This window comes from Poecilia formosa, unplaced genomic scaffold, assembly GCF_000485575.1.
Source record: "Poecilia formosa unplaced genomic scaffold, Poecilia_formosa-5.1.2 Scaffold43, whole genome shotgun sequence".
Taxonomy (NCBI): Eukaryota; Metazoa; Chordata; class Actinopteri; order Cyprinodontiformes; family Poeciliidae; genus Poecilia; species Poecilia formosa.
Window position 1 is genome coordinate 835,699 of NW_006799982.1, and position 21,517 is coordinate 857,215.

The following is a 21,517-nucleotide window of genomic DNA, read 5'->3' on the forward strand; positions in this document are numbered from 1 at the left end:
TCTATTTCTATACACTGCATGAAAGTGAGGTTGAAAAAATAGGTTGCAGTATAAGTACATTTCTTGCGTCTTCTTTTTGAAACACTGCAAAAATGAAAAAGAAAATGCACATGGAATAGTACTTAACAGAGGAACATTGACGGGAAAGAAATGATGGAAACGTTCATGTGAACTTTCATCTCCTAATATAAAAAATGTATTTTTTCATCCTTCAGCTGCTCCCTGAGTCTGCCTTCACATATGGACGCAGTATTCCTCTTAACATTTTTCTGCATGACATCTCATTGCCTCAGTTCTTTATAAAACCCTTTTAGAATTTATTCTGATCCCCAAAAGAAAAGAAAGAAAAAAAAATCCAAATTTTCTGCTCTCTTTCTTTCATCACTACAGATTGATGTTAAAAGTGTGCCTGCTCATCGTTTGTAATTACGCCTGTTTACACACTGAAGCATTACTATGTGTGAAAGTCTGGAAGCCATTTGTGGCATGAGGCTGAGAGGGAGAGACTGAGCAGGCGGGCGAGGGAGCATTAAAGCAGCTCCAAACTACACGAGAACTGATGGCAACCCGGGCCGCTTCTGACAGGGCTGCGGATGGGGGTAATGTTAGACTCAAATCTGCCTTTTCGTTTGGGGCCATGACTTTTCCAGTTCCAGCCACAAAATGCAAGCACTTCTCTGATAAGATGAAGGGCTCGGTAATGACTGGGGCTGTTTAGAAATTTGTTCAGTCAAGATTGTTTTGAGGTTTGTGTGGGTTTTCGGCGACGCTGATCATCACCTTGAACATTTAATTATAAACACAACTCCTCAGAATGAGTTACTACAAAAGCCTATCATGGGAATTGGGAAAGTGCCATTGTTTTCTTTGAATAAAATGCGCTGGGTGTTTTTTTTTTTTAATCTTGTAATTCAATATTTTTTTGCTGCGTTTCAGCCCAAAATTGTACATGTCCTGGCAGAAGTTAATTTAGAGGACCACTTAAGAAGCTGTCCATAGTTTTTGCATTCTGTGTTCGCCACAACTTGCTTTGAAATGAACTGATAGACAAAAATAAAAAAACGTTATTTCAGATTTCTTCAAACTTGTAGGTTTTTTTTCAAACGCAATAACTAGTCAGTTTCTTACTCGCTGTAAATATAACCAAGCACCTTTATTGAGCACAAACAGATTATATTTACCTGCAGGCTGAAGCTAGTGACTAATCCAAGCTGAAACAAGACCAAAGCAACTTTCTGCCACCACGAAACAGCTGCAGCAGTAAAAACGTCATTGCCAATATGAAAATCTAATTTTATTTTATTAACAAGTGTCGCAATATTTTTATCATGTCCTGTAAAAATTTAGATCCTCTTAATGTCCCCAGGTTAAACAATGACCTAATAAAACAAACTGATCCTTTCTACTTGGGATAGTAGAAGACTACATTCTTTCACTAGCAAAGCTATTACAAAGCACATGCACATGCCGCTCCTTCGGGCCCCTAGAAAACTTTAAAGCAACAGGAAACAATGCAAAAACATTTCTATAGGATGCTATTAAAATTTTAGGAAGTTGGAGTGTAACTTTGCTGTTTGCCGTGTTGATTTCAGCTACCAGCTTCAGCCTTCAGGAAATCAAATCTGGTTAAAAAAAAGAAAAAAAGAAAAACGTTAAGAAAGTTATGGACTACAGGAAAGATCTTAATTACTTGTGACCATTGAAGCCTATTTCAAAAAGACTGGGAACTTTAAAGCAAACTGTGGTAAATGCAAAATGTAAAGAACAGAATGCAGCATGGATGGCATAAAAGATATTAGTGTTACTGTTGTGGCTTGTGGACAATGAGTTAGTGGTTTGCCCGAAGCATTGTACAATCTTGGCCCGGCTCTGCGTATAATACATTGCAGGGTCTCCAAGGTTGTGTAGGCATAACTGCATTGATGTTATTTCTGATAAGTTCAGCTGGGCAGTATAGATCTGACAGTGTGGATATGAGCCTGTGCAAGGGACAATTTAGGTCTAACGCCCGTCTCACACCTATTGTCTCCATCCAAACTACAGCAGACGCTACGCACACCTTTCAGCTTTCCAGTCAGTACATGCCAGCAGCACAGGCTGGCCACCGTGCCCTGCCTACAGCTGCAGCGAGGGCTTTGAACCTCATGATTAGCGAATACAGCAGGATTCAAGCAGATAATGAAAGCCGATATACCCCTCCCCTCCATCATGCCCTGCTCCGGCGGCAGCCAAGGCCTGCAAGTCCTCGCACAAGAGATGCACTATTGAGAGACTTTCTCCATCACTCTTTCACCCCCTTCTCGTTCTTTTATTCCTCCCCACGTCCAGTTCTGCCAGCCGTAAAGGCGAGATGCCAGCCTCTCTGCCGAAGCCGGGCACCGTGCCCTCACCCTTTATGCAAATGATTTACCACAACCCCAACTCGCACATTCTTTTTGTACCCTCCCAGCTTCGTCTACTCCTCATTCCTTTATTTATTCCTTGTACCTCTTGCTGCACCCTGCAACCCTTCTCACCGAACCTTTTCCCGTTCCTGAACTTCCTGGTTTTCACTCAGTCGTCTTGGTCCAACTAAATTTCACGTGCTTTCTCTATTTCTGCCGTCATCCATGCACTTTCTTGTATTTCCCGCTTCTCTCCCCTTTTCAACTCTTCATTGTGCCACTGCTTCTCTCTCTATCTCTAACGCACTGCTCGCCTCACCCGGGGTTGTACTCTCATTCCTCAGCCGGTGCCAGACGGCAAGTGCAGAAACCCCCTTTACGCTCTTTCTTTCTCTTGCTCTCTGCTTAGGACATTCATCCACAAATTACACATTTGCTCTATGCCTTTCCGTTTTTTGCAGTAGGTAAATAATCTGTGAGCATTTTCACGCTTAAGGTGGACTGTTTTGAAAAAATCCATTTGACATGTTTGCCTATGCCTTACACTAAAATCTCTTCATTGTTTTTTTATGATTAATTGCTTCCTTGACTGATTCCTGCATGCATATGCATTATACTTCTATTGGTTTTTTTCTACAGTTTTCATAAAGCACCAGATTTTATTGTCCAGCCTAAAAAAGTGTGCTAAATAAGATCTTGATATAGATACTGAAAAGGCCATAATAATTTCTTATTAAATTGAAGTCTGTGTTGCAAAGCATAATAGATTTGCCGTCAGCATGTCACTTTGTCAGCCACAGTCTAAACTCCTGTCAGTGGGGATTTTTACAATAACGGTACCGGGGGCTGTCCTCCCAAAGTATTTTGAGTATCCAAACAGATTTTACCTATATTTTTGGGGAAAACTAAGTATCCTACTTATGTTGTTTCACAAATATACTTTGTGAATTACATGTGAGTTTAAGGTTAAAAAAAAAAAGACTGTAGAAGAATTGAGTTCAGATCATATTTGTACTGTTTGAAGATTTTGTACTTATGTTCCAATGCAGTCCAGATTGCTTTAAAAAGCTCTAGTAAAATATTCTCCAAATAACAGCAAGAAGAATCTTGAGTCAGTCATTAAGGACATTAATGCCTTTTAATGTCCTTAATGAGATTAGTCATTAAGGACATTTGTTTTTTTTGTTTTTTTTGTTGCTTTTTTTTAAAATGGTTACCGTGTCAGCTGTTTATGTTAAAATCCATTTTCCACATCAGGGGCCATGTCCTGGCTGAAACACTGCAGCATGCAGATTTATTTCACCTTATCACAAAAAGTAGAGTTTTTCAGGCACCGGTTTGGCACAGCAAGGGTTAAACTGTGCCTGCTCCCTGTGGCATGATATGAGCTGGGAATTTGCCTGTGCACTCTGCCTTGTCTGCTCTCACTTGCTAGTGTCAGTGGGTCAAAAGTGGCCATAGCTGCTCCAAGTGGCTTCCTATGCGACTCTGTACCCGGTGTGGTCATAAAGTCCCTTTTCCATACGGCCTTCTGGGAGCAGGGTCCTAATCTTTGCCATGCCTGACTGAGTCTGGGCAGAAGAGAAAATAGGCTTTTTGATCTGGTGGCACTGCTCAGAAATGACATTGCACGGGTTAAAGGTCACTTTGCCCATTTTGAGTGGCATTCCCCGCTGAGCGACCCCCATGCCATGCCGGAAGGAGGAAAACACAGCTTCGAACACAAGCGTGGCGGGTGACAAAGAGCCTCCAAAGCCACAGAAAGTCATTCATGCTCATCCCCACAACAACAACATCTAAATCACTTTGAAACTTTTATCATCTATGACCACGAGCTTTCTTTTTTCTCTCCAACCAAAAGCAGGGGAGGGCGGACAGACACAGGGTGAAGACGGGCGCCTCTGGCAGAGAGCGAGTGCAGTTATCTCCTCTGCGACCACGCTCGTTCTAAACTACCACCTCCTCCAGACCTCAGGAGCACCGCAGTACCGCAGGCAGACGGCCATAAGTACCGGTCCTCAGAGGGGACATAAAATTGAGGAAACCTACCTCGATAAAAAGCACCTTAAAAACAGGCCAGAGAGAAAAAAAAAAAGCATAAAGAAGTGTATATTTATCCAAGTTGCATTGCTACCAGCTATGCATATGTTCTGCATTTTTGCAGCTTTAAGAAATCACACGTATCTCTGTATTTAAAAGCAGCCTTCTAAACCGTGATTTCTTGAGTCCAACAGCTGTTATGACGTACTGTTTCTGTAAGTAAAGACAAGCACATGCTTTTTACGCTACAGTACATGAAAATAACTACTTAATAGCTTGCATGTGGTGGATTTGCAGACAGTATTTTGTGCTTGCCCTGAGCTAAAAAACCCTCTATTGTGCTCGGAGACAGAGTAGCATACCACTTTTGCAAAGCCAAATGTGAATCTGATGGCCTGAAAATGCAGTCTTGCCAGATTTATTTTAATGCTGCAGTAGATAACTTTTATTAAAAAAATATGTTTTTTTTTTTTACATATTTGTTAAAACTACTAGTATGTTGTGAGAGTGGTCCTACTGCTATCTGCAGAAATACGCCGCTCAGTCACAAACCCGCAATCAGAGCCAGGACGAGTCTTAGAGTTGTCAATCACACTCATGTATGTGCTACTCACACTCTCCCCCCTGGTCTCTGCCATACTACAACACGGCCAGAAGACCATGGCTTGTGGTGAACTGCGAATTGAACTTACTATGTTTTTCTTGGAACAACTACTTTTGGTCTTGCCACTTTACCATGAAGGCCACATTTGTACAGGTCATGACCGAAGGTTATCCTGTCAGCAGATTCTCCCACGTGAACGGTAAATTTCTAAATCAACTCCAGTGTTGCCATGGGCCTCCCGGTTGTTGCTCTGACTAATGCTATCAACGTTTTCCTTGATCTGTTTGATGATTTTTATGATGCTAATATCATCTAAAAATGTTTCACGCCTTGACAGAACAAGCACACGAAGATTAAACTCATAAATGGACTCGACTGATTAGGTGACGTCTGAAGTAAGTCGGTTGCACTGGATTTTATTTGGAAGTGTCAAAGTAAGGCCAGATTTTTTTTCTGATTTTGTGTGTAAAAAAAATTAAAACCATGGATTATTTGCCTTGTGACTTAAAATCCAAATAAAATAGGTTTTGATTGTAACCTACAATCTGAAAAAGTTTGTGGAACTGAATACTTGTGCAATGCGTTGTCGCTGTACTGAAGACTGATTTCCTGCTGTGTGTGTGTGTGTTTTTTTTTAGGCGCATTCCACGGTTTTGCTTGTAGTTCTTAAACCTTCAGCGAAACTGGTTTCATATAAAAAGGAAAAAAGAATCGAGTCGGCCTTCCTTTTTTTAAACATGTGATTGGATGAAAAGATTGTATCACAGAACAGCGAGCCAGCAGGATAGAGCTGGAGTGAAAGCAGCAGGAGCTGCCACGTCAGACGCTGCCGAGGCTTCTTGGCTGTCAAGACTGAAAGACACGCAAGCAGAAACAAACACATACATGCAATTGAAGCAAATGCCTCTGCACATCCACGGAAAAGAGGGTTTGCCTTTGCAGATCTGTATAAGGGGGTTTTGTCACCCATGTCCCTTTGCGAGTAAATGCAGGTGGAGGCGTTCTTCTGTCCTCTACTCATGGTAGAGCACAGAATAAAAGCAGCAGATTCCCTCCCTTAAGAGAGCGGTCTCTACTTTGTGGTCAGATCTTATTCTATTGGCCCTCATGCTGGATTTGTTGGGTACAAAAAGTCACATACTCAAAAATGTATTCTTCAAATGATGATCTTAGTAGGTTTGAATAACTCCTTCAAACTGAGACCAAATTGTGAAAACTGCTCAGTCCTCACACATCTTACTAGAGAACACAGCATGCATCGGATCAAATGCAAAATAGGGTTTGGCCTCATTTTTATTTAGGCTAGCTTTCCATTTCCTGGAGAAATTGCATTATGTGAACACAACGAAACCATTGTTTCAGCAAATTTGGAGGATCTTTCAGCCTCTTTATGCAGGGAAAATCAAAACATGAATGCAGTTTTTTTTTCTTTTTTTTTTCAGTCTGAAGCAACGCAGAGATTTGATTCTCCTGATACTGCTTGGCGCCATTTGCTTACTTTAAGTGGTATAATATGGTTATGATACATTAGCATTCCTCAACATGGCCAGAGAAATACAATACGAAACATTTTAGTCAGCAGAGCAGAGGAGGAAAAAGATAGGCCCAGAAGATGGAGAGCCAGGTAAAGGATTAGCATGAGGAGATGCACAGGTTTCCCCGATGAGCGGCATTCCTTTGGAAAAAGCCCCTCTGAATAGTGAAACTGTTTGAGATAGTCTGTGCTGTTCTCAGAAGGGACAGGCTGGGAGTTAGTAAAGTGGCTTTTAAGCTCACCAAATCCAACATATCCCAGATAAGACTGTAACTCTTCCTGAAGGGAACGAAAGAGAGGAGGAGCAGAGACAAAAGAATGGGGTAAAACAGAGAGAACAATGGCCGAGGTGGCAGATGTACTAAAAGCAAGAGAAGGAGGGTGAGTCTGTGGAAGAGAGGTCAAAGATAAGCAAATAAAAAAAAGAAAAGAGGAAGAGAAAAAGAGAAAGAGAGGGAAAAAAAGGGAAATCAAAGGAAAAAGCATATTTCCAGATATGAGCACACATGTTTTTATATAGTGAGATCCTGCCTCATGCAGAGCAGCAATGAACCCAGAGACACTGAGCAGATTCGGCTGCTTCTCCAGCAGGATTTTATCACCTGCGTGTAAGGCGGCTTGAATACACACCGGCCAACCTCATCAATCTATGCTCCGCTGAGTTATAGGGAGAGACCGTGCTGGCCTTTCATGCACTTATAAGTGTTAGAAATTTATCAAGGCAACAAAACTATATTACAAAAAAAAACTACAAAAATAGCCAAGATGGTAACACAGAAAAAAATAAATAAATAAAAAAAGACACTTTAAACTGTGTCTGTTTTAAGGTTGTTGTTTTTTTTTTTTTTTAGTTATTCCACTTTGAACATATAGTGACATTCAAAAGTATTCACACACTTTGAACTTTTATTGACTGGGGCATTCTAACAAATTAATATACTCTGATACATTATACATTGTAGCTCTATTTGTAACTTCAGGGTTGTCATCCTACCAGAAGCTGAACTTCTGCTCCAGTCTCAAAACTTTTGCATCCTCTAACATTTTTTTTAGGAATGCCCTGTATTTAGCTCCACCCACCTTTCCAACTGAACAAAAGCATCCCCACAGCACAACACTGCCACTACCATGTTTCACAGTGCTGATGGTATGCATAGTGATGCCAGAATTATACTTTAGGAGATGATTTTTGTGTGCAATGTTAGTTTTCATATGCAATGTTAGTTGCATAGCGTTGTGCTTATTTTGTTTCAACTTTTTTTCAGCAGTCAAAACATGACAAAATGTGAAAAAATTAAATTAAAGCACGCGCTATGAATACTTTTACAGGCATGTCCCTGAAAAGACAAAACGCAGGTGCACAAACAGGGTAGAGAGCAAACCGTTTATACTCCAGTTTTGATAATTTATAATTTACTCAGTGGTCGAGTTTTAACTTTTAAGAAAAACATTATAATCCTCGTTGTTAAATTCCTCCTTTTTTTAGACTCCACACCAAACTCTCAGGCTGTATTAATTTGACTGCTGGGAAAAGGGACGGCCTTTTCCCGGAGCAATCCATAACATCTGAATATAAAAATAAATATGGAGCGCGGGTGCGCTGTTAACCCTGAAGCGAGAAAGGAAAAAAGCTGCCTGGAAGTTTTGGTGGTGGTGGTGTATGTGTTTTTCCTCTGCTTCACTAACATAGAGGGAACGCATGCTCTCACTCTGCTCGTACACCCTCACCACCTTCATTTTCCCCTTTATTTTTTTGTTTCTGATTAAACTTCTCGTTTCCATCGCCGTATTCTTTATCTTTTTCCCCCCTGCTTTTTTTTTTCTTTTTCTTTTTTTTCCCTGCCTCACTTCTCTGCTGGACGCCGCCGTGCCAGTTAACACACCACAAGCCAGAGGGAGGACCGCAAGAATGCTTAAATCAGCATAATTAGGCCTGTGTGTACTTTAAACACACACGTTTCCCCCAAGCCTGGACCCCTGCCACCCGTACACCGCTGTGTGCGCAGCCACGGCCCGTCTCTTTGAGTCAATAAACACAAACATATCAGCAGTCAGTCTCGCAAACGTTTACACAGCATTCACACGAATGCATATGCAGTGCACGAGGTGAAAAATGATGCAGTACGCTCCCAGCGCCCGACTTCAACCCGCCGTCCCAGGCACCGTTCTTGCGTACTGCTTTCACGCTCGAGGCCCAAACCACCGTCACCGCGCGCGCACACCGATCGACCTTTTGATCTGCACAGTTCGAGGGGGAGGAAGGAAAATCATTTTAATATGGGGGCTCTGCATAGAAAACTTTCACCTGTGTTGAAATGGGTCATAAAGCATGCCAGAGAAAGTACAAGCAGTAAAAGAAAAAAAAAAAAGAGAAAAGCTGCAATCTCAACTGGCTTTGCGGTTAAGCCCCACACACATCTGCATGTGTTTTAGTTTTTAGTGGAGCATTAACAAACAACAGCCTGCTGGTGATTCCAGGGTGCTTAGCTGCATGTGGGGATTATCAGTAGTCATTAGTGGCCATTTAACAGAAATCACTACCATAAAAAGAATCAGTCTTACCATGTCATATAGAGAGGACTCTAACACACGCTGAGTACCTTGTGACTGCAAAGACCAAAGCTCACTGGACGGTGCCAGTAGGAAGTCCACATACGCTCATTATCGGCATAAATGGAATGGGCCTTTAAGGATACATTAAAACCATTTAAGGCGAGCGATAATACACAACGATACCTTAATGGATTTTAAAAACAAGTAGTAGGTGCACAAGATTGAAATTAACACTTTTTTTTAATTTCTAATCCACCTACAGTCAAAATTATACAGGCTCAAATATATACATGCAGCTCCACTAATTTTTTGATACATATAATCTGACGTTAATCTGACTGGATATTTGACCTCTCCCCTTACTGGACATGGCAGAGTTAATTTAAAGGTTAGTTTCAGGGTCACAGACTTCATAGTGTTGAGGTCAGAGGGAGCCTGCTTTATCGATTCCACACAAATCAAAAACAAGTTTTGGTTTGTGTTTGGGATCATTCTCCTGTTCAAACACCCGGTTGTGTCCAAGTTTTGACCATATAACGCCAATTTTTTTTTTTCTTTATATGATGAAACTTGTTTAGGATAATCAAGGAGCTTCAGTCCTGTGGCCCTGTAGTGAAGTGAGTTCATGCTTAATGGAGTCCCACCCTTAATGGGGTGGGACTCCATTAAGGGTGGGACTTCACCCTTAATGGGTGGGACTTCACCCATTATGGTGGGAAGCACCTGCTGCAAAGTCAATGCCTTTCAACACGACTGCAAGTCATCCAAACCTAACAAAGCTGCAGGAATGCAGCATGCATAAAGAACGGCAGTGGTAGCATCATATTTTCCTGCCTGTGGTAATGATACACTGAATAAATAGAGTGGAATAACGAAGGACTGCCTCCAAATTATTCAACTTCACCACAACTAGACTACTAAATGACAGGCTGGGAGTTTTTAAAGTGGCCCAGTGCAGATTGGAGAAAATCTATAAACTCAAACTTGGACACACATTTAGAAATAACTAAAGCGGCTTGTTGTATATCAGGCCACTCCTCTATAAATAATGCCTCAAATAAATCAATAAAATCTCAGAATTATTGATATTCACACCTACAAGCTAAATAAGGTAACTTCTGACCTGTGCTGTGCTCACAAGGCCTCATAGTGGAGGCGTAATTATCTTGTGTGAGTTAGATAGGAGTCATAACAGCAGCGACACCAGCGAGGTTACATACTCAGCGGGACAGAGTGAAAGTGAGCAACTCTGACCCCGTTTGAAGGCGTCCAATAAAAACACTTCCCTCCCTCAGGAGTTTAAACACTCTGAGCTCCCAAAGAAGCTTCAGGTGTGGACTGACACAGAGTGTGACGCCAGCACATGCACAAACCGTGAATAAAAGGAAGAGTGTCAAACATGAAAGGACTGACAGCTTTTAATTCAGTCTGAAATCTAATTTCCTTTCTGCAGACATGCACAAGGCCCGAGTAACTCCAGCAGCAGCTATTGATGATATACTGCGCTAACTCATCGCTCCCACTTTGATCTCCCAGTTTCGTTGCCATGGACAGAAAACTCTAAATTTGATCTGATTTGCATTTGATAAAAGTGGTGTATTTCATATTGCTTTACTGGAGACAAAAAGCTCCTTTTGCACTAACCTTCTCACACCAGTCAGACAAATTTTCAGTCAGCAGCATTCAGTCCAACTGGATTGACAATGTTTTAATGAGGGCAAGCCCTGAAAACCAGCCACAAAGAAGTGACTTTACGTTTCCCCCCGTCTGTCTCTCTGTCTCTCTGTCTGTCTCTCCTGGTCCCTCATTTCGCTGTGCTCACACAGCTGTGATTCTTGCGCAGGGTTCAAACAAGGTAAAGATATGGTATATTACGCAATGGCTTATAGATTTTTCCACCCTTGGCAAGCTGCCAGTGCCCTAAGCAACAGTTAGGGGGGAGGAGGGAGGGCTGGGGAATCATAGAGAAGCACACTTTGTTCCACAAAGTCTGACTCGCTAACTGGATTCACTGGCTGGTAATGGGACCGCAGATCTCTGTGATCAGGCTGTGGGTTTGACTCTTTTAATAGAGGAAATAGTTTTTGATTGGAGAAATGTTTGTGCACTCATGTCCAGAATCAAAAAGCAAAAAGACGCACAGCGTAGACAAAAATAAATGGCCTTGGGCAGCCGCACATCTGCAAACTTTAAAATGACTTAACCACACAAAGCCCAAATGAAAGATTTTAATCTAAACCACTAATCAAAACAGTTTACTTGCTTTGATTAGCTTGTGTCTCTATATTATGCTTTTTTACAGCACCTTCTATAATTATTTGTACTCTTGAACGTATAAAGCCTTAAAATAAATGTATGCTTTCTTGCAACAGGATCATCTCCCATTTTGAAAATGAAATTCATCATTTATTTAAGTAAAATGTGCTCATAAAATGTGCTCAGCAATTACAAAGTGGGAACTTTTAATTGGTAATCCACGACATGGAGAGTTCATATGACGGGACCCTGTGGTCCACGCTCCTAAAAATGTACCAGGTCGCACTGACAACAACACTTTCTAGTGTGGAACAATAACTGAGAAGGTGCAACAAAAATAGACGACGACTTAAGTTTACTACACTGAATAGGATGAGGGTAAAGGTTGTGAAAACATCTCATGGACTAAATTTTTAGTAGCCTGGCCTTTGCGTTCCGATGCAATATTGCTTGACCCTCATCTAAAAAAAAAAAAAAAAAAAAAAAAAAAAAGTCTGCTTTTTTTTAACAAGTAACTATGGACTTAGTGCAACTTAAAAAACCTTCCAAACAAATGCTGCACCTTGATTGTTGTTTGAGCTGAAGACAAATGCAAGTCCTCCTTCGTTCAGTGAAAACATGCAGCATCAGATACAGTTTTTACAACTCGAACACAAACAAACAAGCTGTTTTGTTTTTATGCTTCTGGGAAGGAAAGCCCCAACACATCACCTATCATGTCACCGCCTATTGGACATGCTCTTCTGGGATTACTTTTTTGAAAAGCTTGCAACCCAACACTTGCAGCAGCACCTGTGGGGACACCAAACATTATACCCATATGCTGGTGTGTCCACACTACTCTTCACATAAACACCCATAATGTCCCTGAGTTTGGGATTTTTTTGTGCCACGGCTTCTTTCTGAACATATATTCAAAGAAGCCTTGATAGCACTCCACGGTGAGTGAGAAAGGTCAATGAAGAGGAGCAGCAGAACAATAAAAACTTTAGACCTGCAGAATATATTATTATTCTGCTTTGGTTTCAAAGATGCAGCAAAGCAGCGCTCCACACCAAATAGCTGCTCTGGTCTCTAAACCAACTTAAGTTACCAAGAAGTTCTTACATCCATTTTTCTTTAAAGATGAATTGTCCATCAATAGGTCCAATGTATTTCATTAAGCAAGCTGGAACAAGCCAGTAAGAAAACGGTTTATTAAAATAATCCACAAAGCCACCACGTGCTGAAGCAGCGCTTCCCAGTTTCTGTCTTACCGCTCTACATGTTTCAGATGGCTTGACGCGTCAACAAAGCTTATTTGAATAATTGCCCATTTGCAGGCTTTTGGAAAACTCATTAAGACGCTGATATGGTATTTCAATCATTTGAATGAGGTACAGGGATGACACATGTACACTGCCTCCCGACTGTCAGGCCTGGTAAACAATCAAACAAGAGTGGCTTGTTTTTGGCTCGTGAAATAGTTTTCAAATTTCCTATTGGGTTGTATTTTTAAGACGTCAGACTAGTAAAGTCATTTCTGGCACAGTATAGAGAGGCAGGTTGAGAAAAAATACATAATCTAAAGTAATGTGGTTCATTTCAATGGTGGAAAACAGCTTATCCTAAAATGAACTCAACTTTTCACTTGATTTACTGCTTTAGTGCCCTCTACAATAATTGGCAGCCCTGGTTAAGTAACACAGGAGAATAATCTCACACAGAAAAATTGAGAAAACTCCAACTTTTATTTACTTTAGTGTGTTTGTATTGGGATCAAGGATGTGGCGTTAATGTCGAGCTGTGTCAGAACGGGGTACTTTATTTGTGCTGTAACGTTGCCACCACTTAACTTTTTTCTTACATTAAAGCAGCAGCTGACTGTGTGGGTGTGACATTTCAATGCCGTATGAGAGATCCCACGTGGTCAGTTAATATTAGCTGAATAAATCAAAAAGTAAAGCTGGTAATCAATTTCACTTACAATTTCAAGCATCCGACATGCAAAGGTGAGTGAAGAGCATTCATTGCAAATGATCTGTATTTGATTAAGTAGTGTTATCATTGCAACATTTGAGTCAGAGTCGAATGGATTTTGCAACAGTGGTGCGCATAACTGGTACATATGGGTGGGACTCAAAAAGGCTGAGTGCTTTTAAAGAAGATGAAATAGCGTATCCTATGACTGGGTTTGCAGATTAGCCTTTGGCTAGAACACTTTAGTGTAAAACAACTGTTGCATTGTTTAATTATGTAACTGTCTTATGTGCTTTGCTTGATTAAATAAACTTAAGGAGCTAATGCAAAGTAAAGTGAAGACAGTGAGGAAGACGGTAGGGAAAGTACAAAATATCTCTCCAAAAGTTTGAGTCCATAATTTATCTTAAAAGTTTTACAATTGCTAATGAATGGGTAGTACATTGTATGTATCGTAACACTGAGAAGAGTTCAACTGTACTTGAACTCGGGGATGTTTGCTGGCCACATGTGTAAACTGAGGAAGGCCAGCATTCACTGCGGTTTCACTCAGCATAAACAGGGTCTTCTAACTAGCTTTGCATTTGTGCATCAGAGCCAGCATTTTAACACAATAAGACCTACCACCATGAAATGTTAGTTTACAGACGGCCTGATTACTTTAGATTGTTTTTTTCTTTTTTCTAGGATCAGTTCTGGTCAGGCCGTCAAGCAGGCTGAATAATGAAGCCAATCCCGTACCGTATGCCTGCAGGAGAGTTTTAATTTGACAAATCAAAACAGCAGTCATTCATGCTTTTCTCAGTGTTTTACAATAAAAATGCAGAAATAAATGATGTTGACAAGAACAATGAAAGCTGTGATGTGTTACGGCCTGACAGACGTTTTGGGGCAGACTTCTTCCAGAATGAAACCTGGAAGACTCAGAATCAGCTTTCTTTTCTGAATCATCCAAATGCCCGTTGTTACAACCAGTTTCCAGAGATTTGCCTACCCAGTACGTAACGCATTTCTGGAAATGTCTCGGTCGTTTCACCTATTTTAAAAGTGAAGACGTCACAGAAAAGGCAGTAGATCTATATCCACTGAGCAAATATGGCCTAAATTTCACACACTGGAGCTACCCTACTCTTTTTAATTAGGCTCTCGTAGCTCGACATAGGGTGTACTTCCTCTAATTAGCTATATCTATAGCGTATGGGAGGGTGATGAAAGCATGCATGTGTAAAATCCTCTTTTGAACAACTGCAAACTAACTAAGAGCTTTAATTTCACGCTAGGCTGCATTGTCCCATTCAGTGGGGTTACCCCCACAAAAAAAAAGAAGCCTCTGAGAAAATCAAAAAAACGAGTGAAAAACACACCAGTGAGTCACTGGGGAGGGGGATGGAGACAGACAAAGAGAGACAAACAACAACAACAACAACCGAAGCTCATCCTTGCACAATGCAGATCTCCACCAACCGTCGCTCCTTCTTTTAAAGGGAAGCTAATTGAGGAGGTGGCGGGGGTGGAGGAGGAGGAGGAGGATGAAGATGAAGGGGAGTCTGTCTCAAGCAGCTATGAGAAATGCACTGCAGTTTGTTTCCTCTAGCATCTTCCCATCCCTTCATTCTTTATTGGGTCCTTGCTTTTCCCACCCTCTCGCCGTCTCCTCCACCCCCGAGTGATGTTGAAGCTCTAGTCGCACAACTCTCTTGCCTCGAAGGGATACTTCTGGATTTTTCAGGTGAGGCTTTGTTGGAAAGTTGTAAGCTGTCAACGTCTTACTTGCAGCAGATAACTCTTGGCATTTTTATTTAGCACAAGTTCAGATTAGTTGGTTCCAAAACAGAAACTAACAGCTGACACAAAACCTTTATCATCTTCAAGCAATTCGAGTCTCAAAAACAGCGTTAGCAGTTTGTTAATCGGGGGTTCTATACATAGAAACCAATGAATATTTACACAGGAAATGGAGGTTGATGGTGGTGCGCTACTAACGATTTTCATGTGTGAAATACGTACTGAGAGTGCAACATGTAGCTAATAGGCATTTAGCTAACTAGCAAATGTAATTTTACAAATGTTTAAGCAGTCACGTTTGAATTTTATTTGCAGAGAAGCCACTAATTACTTATACTGTAAGTGGATATTGGGGCCACCGAAAATCTTCCAACGTGAAACACACACCGACGACTAAATGTAGAGTGACTCCTGTTAAAATCACATAATTGTAATGAAGTGTAGCAAACAACGAAGTGTTCGTTTACTCTACCGTGACATATTTTTAAAGAGGACGAACACGTGCTTCACGCTTAGCGCCTTTCAAGTTACCTGTTACTTTCAGATACAACATGAAAACACAACAGGAAGCAGGGCTGCAAAGAGATTTCTTGCCATGAATTTATACATCTTTAAAACGATGCAACACTTTTGGTCCAAATTAAGTCTGTCGTCCAAAAGCGCTATTTAGGTGCTGAATCAGCATTACTTCATCTGATGAAGCGAATGGAAGTCATTATTTTGAGGCCCGGTTAATACATTCAGCTTGACATTAAAGGCGACGCACATCTGCAGTGTCCAATGGCTGTCTCCACATGTACCCTCTTTTCAGAAGAATCTGCAACTTTTTACTATGTTTTCTCCCGCGTAGCTGTAGCTATGCTTTTTTTTTTTTACATGCTTTCTTATTCTTATCTTCCTTAATATTTTAATTCAATTCAATTCACTTTTTTGAACTGAACTGAAAAAAATTGTTGTGAAGCGCCAATTCACAACAAATGTCGTCTCAAAGCACTTTACTAAAAAAAGACATCCTAGTTATCAAACTGTATAGCAAGCTTAGTTAGTTACTCAAAATAGTTTTAAAAGTTTCTACCTATGGAAACCCAACACCAGATTACATTAAGTCTTTGATTTTCAGAATTACTTCTCCTGGACGAGCACGTTTAACAGCAGAAAATCGCCTGCATTGTGTTTTTGACTTTACAACGGTTCCTCATACCGAGCATGCATGTAGCGACACCAGAGAGAGAAAAACTCCCCTTTAGCAGGAAAAAACCTCCAGCAGAAGAGGCCTCAGTAAAAATTCCATCTGCCGCGATCGTTTCCAGTCGTGGAATTGAATGTAACTTTTGTGAGCTACGCGCCTAACCTCAATTGATAAAGTTATAAGAATAAGGACCTTTAAAAATCCCGTCTTGTGTCACTCCGATAAGCCGAATATCAAATATTATCTTGTCTTACTATTAGAATGCATCATTTCACCTCAGTGCAAGCTATGCAGATTAAAATATTATCTGCTCATAAATTTGAATAGAACCTCACGTCAAAATTCGTAACTACATCTTTAATGCCCTAACTGCAGCATTCTCAAGATTTGACATAAAAAGCAAACGTTAGGTCATTTTATTTTTCTTCTTCTACTGAGCATGGCATGTATGCATGTGGCCAGCTATATCTCAGGCCACCACAAGTCCGCCATCGGGGCTGCCTGTTTCCGCTGGCCACAGATCAGCCGAAACCTAATCCACACTAGCAGGCAAAGGATGATGGAGGGGGAAAAAAAGAAGGGGATGGGCTGGGGGGGGCAACAATCCAGCCACACGAACACAAGCCCATCCATCCACGGGACAGCCACCTATTACCCTGCAATGCCAACCGCCTCGGTGGAGCATGATGAATCCATTTTCTATGGGCAGTCAGGGAGACTGCACAGATAAGGGATAAGCAGAGAGCCGCAGAGTTGGATTTACCCAACCTCGGAGGCAGATTCAAACACTTTCACCCAAACACGCTCAGGCAGAGGAGGTCTGTCCACACTCTGCAGTGAGGTTTATCTCACAGGCCTGCTTAGAAGTATTTCTTTTCTAGTTACAAATAAAATATGACATGTTTAGTTTGGACAGATTTCAAATATTGAAACTGAGCTTGGGAAGGAGTCAATTCATGACTCGCAAATCAAGATTATTATGATTGTTTTTCTTCTTCTCTTGCAATCAAACTGTATTTAGTCACCGTTCAGCTAATATTGACACGTGTGCTTCCCACTTCCCTGCTCTCTTTTCCTCCATTCCTGCCTACAAGCTCTCACTGCTGGCCAAAATGGTATAAGGTGGACCTGATCCGCCTCCGGCAGAAAGGATGAATAAGTAAAAAGAACACCGTGTACCCCCGGGTTCTGTATGCAACCCACCACCTGCCTGTGGGCCTGCAGTCAACAGACCAGTTCCTCCCAGCTTACTGTCCACTAAACCAAAAAGGCTATTCTCCGTCTGCCTGTGTTATTCTCACCAATTTAGAATTAGAGGCGCATGTATGTAACCGTGCATTCTTGTGTGTGCCGGTGCAAAGTGATGCTGGTGCCGGCCGCTATGTTACCAGATCGTGCAGGCCCACCTCGGCTTACACCAGCACCGGCGCTGTCTATTCCCAGTGAAACCAGAACTGAGGGCTGACGCAGGAGATTCCTTGTCAAAAAAATGAGCCAGGAACATAAAACACGTATCAAAAGGTGTGAATGGCCATACGGTGAACTCCAGGCCTCAACAGATCGCACACTAAGAAATATAAAAAAAAAAAAAAAGAAAAGGAAAAAGATACCGTTTTTCTGCAAATTCAATCACACTCAATTTAGACAAAGCTTGTCACCTACAGAACAACGTAGCAAGTTTATTCTTGTTCAAAAGTACTGATCCAGATAAAACCTAGCACCCCTAAAACATCTTGCGACAAGCCAAAGGTGTCGTTCATTTAGTTTAGTTTTTTTTTTCCTTATTTCTTTTCATTTATTTTAATCAACTGCCTCCTTCAGATGTGTTTGCTTATATTCTGTACAGCTGCAGCAGAAATATGTCAGCTATACGTACAAACACTGCATGGATTTCAGGAAGATTTGGCAACAGTGAAACACATGGAAATGCTTCGGAAAGAGGACAAACTGCAGGTCTGACTCGCAAACTTTTCAGGATCTACGTCTGAATCTGGCAAAGAGCATCGTCCACAATGTCGTACTGTGTAAGTTGATCCGCTTGCTTTTTGTACCTACTGTGATGTCATCAACTAAAATACACCCTGAGCAGAATTAGCGAGGAGGTGAGGGGGGTTGGGACACTATCTATTGGTGTATTTGTTTCTCTATGAAACTAATGAAGACAATATTTAGAGAGCACGTTTCACAAAATGGAACAGTTTTAGAAAAACAAAAAAACATAAATGTAAAATATCTTACACTGCTTTGTGTGTATATAAGTTGATAATATGTTAATTGCACCTGAATCATGCTGATTGCTAGCATTAGTGAACAGAACACAAATATTAACCTATATTTAATTTAAAACCCATAATTAAAGACAACATAGAAGCCCTAAAAAATAATACAAATGGACACATTTAAAAGAACTCTTGCCATATGCCCTTATGCTTTATCCTCAGTAAATGGTGAAAACAGTAAAAAAAAACATTGAATTGACCATGACATGGTGTTCTAAAAGTGACAGTACATCTAAAGTAAGTTGGATGGATTTTACAGAAAGACTTGTGTCTGTAACCTTTAAAAAGTTTGCGTTTTGTCAAATCCTACAATGGACGTGAACAATTCTTTAACGAGCTTGGTCTCTGCTGTCTGCACCCAGTTGTTTGACAGAAAAAATATGACCAGATAACATCCTTGAAGAAGATACTAAGGTAGATTTGAGGGGAATTTATGCATCATAATTCAGATCAACTTTAGATTTTAGGACATCCACGCACAACGCCACACGTGGAAAAATATATATTTTCCATTTGAAAGAACGAGTTGTGTCGATTATACTCTACAAAACTTACACATTTTTGTCTGTTGCTATGACTACAGCATAGGCTAGTTTTTACCCTCGTTCTCTCAACAGTTTTGCCAAATCGCACAGAGAGAATTTCAAGCACTCATTTGATCTCCAAATTTGCAACACTTAGATGAGGAATACAATCGGACATGAAACGTTTACAGAGGGAATCCGGCGAGCAAATAGGAACTTTTGTGTGCAAACTGCAGTCTCTTGCACATTGTTAAACATCACCGAGTTTGCGGCAGACCTTCAGAAGTTGGCGACGCACGCCAAAACGCGCCCCAGTCCGCATTAAGGGCTTATCTCAACAGGATAAAACGGGATTTAACCGGAGTCTGAAATAATTGATTTCAAAACGCAGCGCATAAAAGTTTTAATTAACGCATTAAAACTTCATGCAAGTGCACTTCCGTCGCAAAGATATGAAACACCGCCATAACCAGCCTCCTGGTGATGTTTGGCGAGAGCGCCTTTTGGCTGCTCGGGGTCCGTCAACCCAGCGTGGCCATTCCAACAAAGCTTTTACCCGCATTAATAATACATGCGTGACTGTTTGCATCAGATTTGAATGTTGTTGTTGTTTTTTTTTTTCCTTTTGATTTGTGAATTATTTAGACAACTGCCATCTCCGAGTTCACTTGATGCCGTTGCGCACGACTCCATCCATCATCTGCGAGATGAAGATGAAGTTCATATTTCTGACTGCTGTTTAACTCAATATCATCGCAACGCTTTGGTAAAATATATCTGTACTTGACGTCCAGCAGCAGATCAATATGGACCGCGCGCATATGGCAGCACGCGCGTCCGTGCGGTGCGCTCGCGTGAGAGGATCTGCTGCCAATTAATTTTAATTAATGGAAAAAGAAAGAAAGAGGAAACTCGATGCGGACCTCTGCCTCATACCAGCGGGCTCGGAAAATTATCTGCACTAAATATGCAATAGGGCCGCAGGGGTTGTTTTACGGAGTTCATCAAATGAACTCTATGTATTGATCACGAAAATATCTACTTGACACGCACACAGAGGTCAAGATCAGCCTAGGCGAGAGAGGGAGAGAGAGAGAAAAGACAGTCTGATGATGGCATCAGAGTTTATTCTGGAAGGAGAATCAGTAGGGATGATAATTTGTGAAAGAGCTTGTGTTTCTGGCCATCTCTGCAGCTCAGGGGGCCCTGAAACAACACGCACGCGGAGAAAGGAATCTTGCATGGTTTCCACGGACTATTCTGTTTAAGGAAAAGGAATGGCCGTGAATGCCAAACACAGCAAAATATAGCGCATGTGTGCGTGTGTGTGAGTGTGTGTGTGTGAGAGAGAGAGGTTCCGATAGAAATGTCCTATATAGATTTGGTAAAACTACCATTAAGGATCAAAGCAAGATGGAGCGACTCGGCAAGCGAGAGGAGCGCTGTGGGCCGTGACCTCCGTGGATCACAGAAAAATCTAGCACGCTTCCGTTTTAGAATGTAATCAGCTGTGATTAGTTTTGTAAAGTCAAGATCAACTCAAGTGGTTTTTGAAAAAATAAATAATAAAAAAAAATAAAATAAAATAAAGAGGATTAATGAAGGAATTCCTGACAAAGATTTTTTTTAAGAAGAACAACCACGCTGTATGTTAATAATGTTAAACTACTGGTAATCTTCTAAATATAAAAATACAAAAAAAAAGAAAAAAAAATCTAAATGTGATACATATTTGGACAATTTGGACGAAGGAACTGCAGCCAGCGGCAGTCGAGGGGAGAAACCCCATGAAGGGCGGCCTGAAGCTGCAGGCTCTCCCACTGCTGCACTTCTCCTCCGTTAACTCTGCAGTGACTGCACAAGACAGAAGAAACAAAAGTGCATGAAACAAACACACATGTAGGAGCGTATTTAGCCATGTGCCCAGGTCAGAACTCCAGGCGATGCAAGGAAAATGCAAAAGGTCATCTGCAGCTTGACCTTTGAGTTTGCAAAGTTATGAGCCAGAGCTGGTTCAATTTACAGACAAATTACTGTAAAATTATGATTATCTGTTTCGCTTATTAACACATAGAGAAGCACAAAATGAAAAATGTACCAATAAAAGCATTCATTAAAAAAAAGAAAGAAAGAAAAGATGCTACAAGTGAAGAAGTGTGTGTGAAACTAAAGAATAGGGCTGTTCACCTTAGACCTTTTTTATATTGTTTCAAATGAACAGTTTGAGTGAAATCTCATAAATGGAAAGAAAATTACAGGGTTTTTCAGGTCATAAAAAAGATAATTGTAGACCGATCACTCTCTGCTTCTGAGTGCCAACAGAAAATGAGGCCAAAAGGTAAAAAAAAAAAAAAAAAAAAAAAAAAAAAAAAAAAAATATACAAAAAAAAGCATTCATTAAAAAAAAGAA

General features: G+C 40.9%; 1 protein-coding gene across 12 annotated transcripts in view; it reads right to left on the reverse strand.

The window, feature by feature from the left end:
- LOC103137734 (nuclear factor 1 X-type) overlaps window positions 1-21,517 on the reverse strand; it is a 122,118-nt gene that overhangs the window by 82,387 nt on the left and 18,214 nt on the right. The window lies entirely within an intron of this gene.